The sequence below is a fragment of the Erpetoichthys calabaricus genome, chromosome 9, assembly GCF_900747795.2.
Source record: "Erpetoichthys calabaricus chromosome 9, fErpCal1.3, whole genome shotgun sequence".
Taxonomy (NCBI): domain Eukaryota; kingdom Metazoa; phylum Chordata; class Cladistia; order Polypteriformes; family Polypteridae; genus Erpetoichthys; species Erpetoichthys calabaricus.
Genome location: NC_041402.2, coordinates 181013664 through 181020557, shown reverse-complemented (window position 1 = coordinate 181020557; position 6894 = coordinate 181013664).

Below are 6894 nucleotides of genomic sequence, written 5' to 3'. Positions count from 1 at the left end.
ATTCAAACGTGTTTAAATAAAATATTGAGCCCTAGGGAGCTTACGTATTTTTTTTTGTGATAAAAACATTTAAGACTTGATCGTTTGATTTTATTAGTAGGCTGGCGCAAAGCTTTATCCACATCGACTTACATCAGAGACATTTGTTTTGTTATTTATCCCAGTTGGAACACAGGCAAGTGAAGTTATTTGCTCATGGTCACACCTTGTTAGTAATGGGATATGAAACCCCACACCTCAGGGTTTGAAGTCCAGAACCTTAAACGCTATACCACACTGCCTGCAGAGTTTAGTCTTATAGTAAAAATGCATAAAAACGATCAGTAAAGAAACGTCAGCATCTGCTTTATGAACAGGTGCAGTACCTCACATAATCCCATCTGTTTTATCAGCAATTTCAGAGGTCCCCAAGTTTAGTCCTTGTGTACTACGGTGGCTAGAAGTTTTTGTTCCAACCAGTTTCACAAGTCAGTGGGTTGCTCCTAAGACCAGCTCAACAATTAGATTGATAGGACTTTTCTTTCTACATTGTCTGCATTACAATGCTCTAGTATGATATTACATTTAGAAGAAATTAGTTTTCTTTGTCATAGTTTTAAACACTTTGTGTTACTATTTTCTTTATCAGTTCACCTTATTTCTGTGGAGTTTGGTTCTTAAATTGCAAATGCTAACAATTAGTGATGAGCAGTGCAGATACAGGTGCAAATGACACAGAGATACTAGTTCAATGTTAACATTCATTTGTGTGGTAATCAGTAATAAAAGAATTGTTCAGTCCTGTGGACCACCTTAACTGCAAGTGTCCATCCCAACCACCTTCTGCCTTTATTTCCCAGCTTCTTACTCTTTTACTTGAATCCAAAAATTACAAAATGGGTTGCTACATTTTTAGGGAAACATAGCAGGAATTTATGTGTGACACGTAATTGTTCTTTGTCTTGCTTTTTAAGATGTTGCTCTTTTGTATGTTCTAGTCTTTTAAGACTTTTTCTTATTAATTAGCTCACTGACATATTGTATAGCTGCTTCCCTTTAGTACTCGGTGTCATTTGCCCCTGTGTCTGAACTGCTGATCACTACTCGTCAGCATTTGGATACAATTAAAGGAGTAAAACCCAGAGGAAAGGGGGAATTGTAACGAATGTGGTAAAGGAAGGTTTGCATTTAAGGATATGATAACAAATGCACCTTTCTAAATTTTGTTTATATGTTAAAATTCTAGTGTATTATAGTGAGCTGGGTAAGATTCACTAAGTGTGTTACTAGCTTTGTCTACTCCCACACCTTAAGATTAACAGACACACACAGATCCTAGTCATACAACTAACTACGTATGAGTGACGCCCTACTCTGTAACATCCCACAAAGGAGCCCATCCACATAAATTTGTGAGAGTGATGCCTCAAGCCTGTCACTTCTCAATACTCCACACAGGGGCTCACTGCCACCAGCACTGCTCAGCACCCTATTGGTTATATGCCACTTATCCACTAATGGGGTCTGACTTCTATTGCATTTGTTCTTCTATTGATGTGCAACCTCTCAGCCTTAATAACCCTGGGGGCAAGAAAGCAGCAATCCTGACACACCAAGCACCCTAATAGTTACTTCAGTTACAAAAAATATAATAACAAAGTATAGAAAGGTAAAAGCAATATGATATTTATTAAACTATTAGCTGCGTGAGCCTGTGTTGTAAAAAACCCAGGGTCCTAGAAACTATTGAAATCATTGAAAAAAATTGAAAAAAAATTAAAATGTAGAAATGTCAGGTAATTGAAAGGAACTACTCTGGTGTCACACACGTGCGACTACGAGCGAGCTGAGTGGACCAAGTGGAGGTAAGGGGGTGGCCAGGGGGTGGTGGGGTGCTCTAAACCTATTTCTGTTATCTCTGCAGACCAAATAAGGGAAAACCTGCCTGATTTAACATCACTTTCGGTTCCGGCACCCAGACTGACATCACTTCCTGTTTGAGGACCCAGACTGACGTCACTTCCGGTCCCGGGTCAAATGAGATCACTTCCTGTTCACGGCATATAAAACCTCCCTCTTTCCAAACCAGTTCAGTTCAATCTGGGAACTCAACCAAAGAACAACCTCTCGTTTTCTGTACACCTGTTGTAGCCAGGGACAATATACGGGTGGCTGCCCCAAACCTTTCTAGTGTGGTGAGACTCATTCTTTCACACTGGACATCTCTCTCCTAGGAGGTTTCGTTTTGCCGACGTGCTCGCCTCGCTTGTGCATTTGTGGCTAAGCGACTTTGTCTTTCTTCGGAGGTTTTGTTTTGCTGACATGCTGGCCTCGCTTGTGTATTAGCAGCTAAGCGAGTTTCTGTTTGCTCAGAGGTGGAGACCATACCGCAACTCCACCTGTCACTTCTGGGCTTTACACTTCCACATTTAGGCATTTAAATATAAGATAATTATACCAATTGAAGAAAAGTATAATAGAAAATCAAACGGGGAGCAACACTCTAAATACAACCTTAGAGACACTTAAGGAAAATGAGTGGTGTCAATGGTGGATGTTGTGCTGGATGGCTTTGTAATTTATCACTCTTTTCAGTTACCACTGAAAGTTTCCTTGCACGCCACTTAGCGGCCTGGGGGTGAGGGAATGGAATCAGGAAATGGAAGGCCACAGGCACAGTTGCTGTTAAATCCAGCAGGTCTGGCAGGCCAAGAAAAATACAGGAGCGGCATATGCGCAGGTGAGAATGGTTACAGACAACCCACAGATCACCTCCAAAGACCTGCAAGAACATCTTGCTGCAGATGGTGTATCTGTACATCATTATACAATTCACCGCAATTTGCACAAAGAACATCTGTATGGTTAAAGTCGAGGGTCTGATGAATTCAACCCAATAGCAACAAATTCTTCAGGATAATGTTCAAGCATCAGTCACAAAGTTGAACTTATGCAGGGGTTGGATATTCCAACAAGACAATGACCCAAAACACAGTTCGAAATCTACAAAGGCATTCATGCAGAGGGAGAAGTACAATGTGCTGGAATGGCCGTCACAGTCCCCTGACTTGAATATCATCGAAAATCTATGGGATGATTTGAAGCAAGCTGTCCATCAAATTGAACTGAAGTGGAGAGATTTTGTATGGAAGAATGGTCAACAATACCTCCATCCAGAATCCAGACACTCATCAAAGGCTACAGGAGGACAGCGTCTAGAGGCTGTTAGATTAGCAAAAGGAGGCTCAACTAAGTATTGATGTCATATCTCTGTTTGGGTGCCCAAATTTATGCACCTGTCTAATTTTGTTAAACTTAATGTCACTGCTGAAATCCTACTGTTTCCATAAGGCATGGCAGATATTAAAAGGAAGTTGCTACTTTGAAAGGTCAGCCAATGAGAAATAAAAATCCAAAGAATTAAGAGGGGTTCCCAAACTTTTTCATATGACTGTAGATAGATAGATAGACAGATAAGAAAGGCACTATATAATAGATAGATAGATTTTAGTGTAGTAGGCAGGATTAGATAGATATATGCGCTAGATAAATTGATGTGAAAGGCACTACATGATAGATAGATAGATAGATAGATAGATAGATAGATAGATAGATAGATAGATAGATAGATAGATAGATAGATAGATAGATAGATAGATAGATAGATAGATAGATAGATAGATAGATAGATTTGTCCCTAGTGGGAAATTTGGCTTTTTATACCAAGAGAATTGTCTGCAACTTATCAATACACTCCATAAGTGCAAAGTCATCAGAGAATTTCTAAAAGTGACATGACCTGCTGTTATATTTGTAGTCAGAGTGAAGAGAAAACTAGACCTGCCTGCTCCTTGTGGTGCTCCAGTGTTGCTCACATCCGTATATATCAGAAGCACAAACTAGGATGTGTAAACGGAGCCTCAAAATTGACACACTGGGAGTGGGTTTGGGTTTCTTTGTAAGTGTGCCCTATGCTGGATGAAGGGCTCACTCCTGCTTTTTGTTTGATTCCATTGCGAAAGGCTCTGCACCCCTTGGCCCCGTAATGGATGTCATTAATTACCTGGCATTCAACTAATGCATTATTTACAGGCTGTAAAAATAATTATATTTTTGCATGTCTCTTAAAATTCTCTTGTGTAATTTTCAGATTGAGCCTGTATTTAGTTTAATATATGTAACACCCTGTGATGACCTGGTGCCATTTTCATCTTTGGTGTTTTTGTACTTTGCAAGAATAAGTGTAGATTCTCGGCAACACTACACCTCAATAAGAAGGTTCAGAAAATGAATAGATGGCTTGAGAATACAGTCCTGTTAAGCAAGTAATTAGCAGCTGTACTCTTAGCAGTTTCTAGGGAGATGGTGAAGAGCTGAACACGTTTGGGAGGTTAGTTAGTGTCTCCATAGTTAAATAACAAGGAGGACAGCTGAGGTTAGAAGGCATCAATATGATCATCTTAGAACAAGGGAGTCAATGATACTCAATACTTCTAAGCCCAGTGGAGTGTGAATGGGAAAAATGTCTGGGAATTTAAATTTGAAGACAATCAGCTCTTTAAAGAGGTGGTCTTTCACTTTCAGCATGCTTGTGCTTTTATTTTATTTTATTTATACTATTAAATGTTTCATTGATGGCCATTTGCAGCAAGGCAGGCGGCTTTTTCCTATTTTTTTTTTTACATTTTCCAGTAGGGTTAAGGTAGACTATGGTACTTTAGATAATTTTGATTGCTTCTCCTTTTTTTGGATCATTTTCTGAAATGGAGAATGCGCAGATAGCCTCCCAACACCCTTCATTTTTCATTCAGCATGAAGAATATAAAGCAAAACTATCTTCCAAATAATTGTGTTGTAAGCCCTCTTAAAACTTTTAAAAAAAAATTTCTTGAGTAATGTAGTTTGAAAATCTGGAGACAATGCTCGCTGTTACAAAGAAAGAAAGAAAGAAAGAAAGAAAGAAAGAAAGAAAGAAAGAAAGAAAGAAAGAAAGAAAAGGAAGGAAGTAACCAAGGAAGCAAGCCTGGGTCATCCTTCCATTTATAACATTGTTTTAAGTCCTAAGATCCTTTGTATTGTTGCACATAAATGCATCTAACCATCCATTTTCTTACTTGGCTTTTTCTAACATATGGTTGCAGGGATCCATATTCTGTGCAAATGCATTTTGGGAAATATTGGACATACAGGGTCAGGGAAATGTCAATACTGTGTAAAATCAGGTAAGAGAAATCAAATTCTTTCACTGATAAATACCACTTATATATGTGTTTTAATGCAATTTTCCCATAGCCTATCTGTCAAAAGATTTAGAACACCTCAGTTTTTCCAGTTTTTCTTAATAATAATAATAATAATTCTTTGCATTTATATAGCGCCTTTCTCACTTCTCAAAGCACTAAGCAATTGCAGGTTAATAATTAAGGTAAATTAAGCCTTAAAAGTTGAAGCAAATAATTTGCACAAGTGTACCAACTTGTGTTGAATACTTAAAATGCCAGTTGGAACAGAGTGTGTTACTACACCCTCTGAAGTACAACTTGGACAATATTACACTGTAGAAAGTTGTAAGTTCCGGTGATAATGGCAAGAAAACAGCAATTGACACATGAAATGAGATAGAGCATTACTACCTTTAGAAGTGCAGGCCTTTTATTTAGATAAATTGCAAAAAAATCAAATGTCAGTGAGTCCAGTGGTGTCCTACAAAATCCAAAAGCAATTGGAAACTGGAAGGAACTCTGATAGGACGAGTTCAGGCAGACATAAAGTTACCATCCAATCAGAAGACAAGTTTCTGAGGGTCACCAGCTTACTTGATGGGCGCCTCGCAGCACAGCAGCTTCAAGCACAGCTTAACAGTGCAGGTGGACATAAAGCAAGTCTCTGCTTCTACTGTAAACATGAGATTTTGTGCTGCAGGTTTGATAGGGTGAGTGGCAGTAAGAAAGCCATTCATTAATGAACAGAATAGGGCCTTGAAATACCAACTGTGCACTACAAATTTGAACTCTTCGGTTCATCACAGTTTGTATGCCTTCAAGCTGGTGAATGGTGTGATGGTCTGGGGTTCTTTTGCTTCAAGCACAGTTGGTACCTTCCACAGAGTGACTGGCATTCTGAATCATCAAGGCGCAATACCTTCTGGTCTACGTCTAGTAGTGCAGTAGTTCATCCTACAGCAAGACAATGACTCAAAACATACCTCCAGGCTATGTCAGAACTAGACATTAAACTGTGTGCATTACCATAAAAACTTAGGTGTTCTAAAACCTTTGACCGGTAGTGTATGTATGTGTGTGTGTATATATATACAATCTGATTGTATGGGTGGTTACCTACCAGGTAACGCTTGTGGTTGGCCAGCAAGTCTGCTAACATCCACAACGGTGCCCTCAGTTGTGAGAAGCAGATCATAGAATCAGATTGTGACACAGACTACGAATGCCGTGAATGTAATTACCCCGATCTACATGCTGTCAAATAAACGAACCACACGCCATGGCGCAACATTAGGGGCTTCGCCTCTGGCGCCGAGGTTCGATTCCCGAGAGGGAGTGCAGTGAGTGTGTACGCCTGATGAGCCCAGAATAGGGCGAAACACGTGTCGCGTACTCTTTGCATTATTTGACAGTAAACTATTTCAACCATATATATATATATATATATAAATATATATATATATATATATATATATATATATATATATATATATATATATTATACATACAATTTGAAACATAAGAAATTTAACAAATGAGAGGAGGCTATTTAGTCGATCAAGCCCATTTGTTTAGCTAATAGCTAATCTCTCCCAATATCTTACCCTGATTCTTTATAGACACACTCACTGAAAACTGTTCTGTCCTTTTGTCTCACTGCCTTGTCTCTCTTCTCCCCTAGACATCCTCAAAC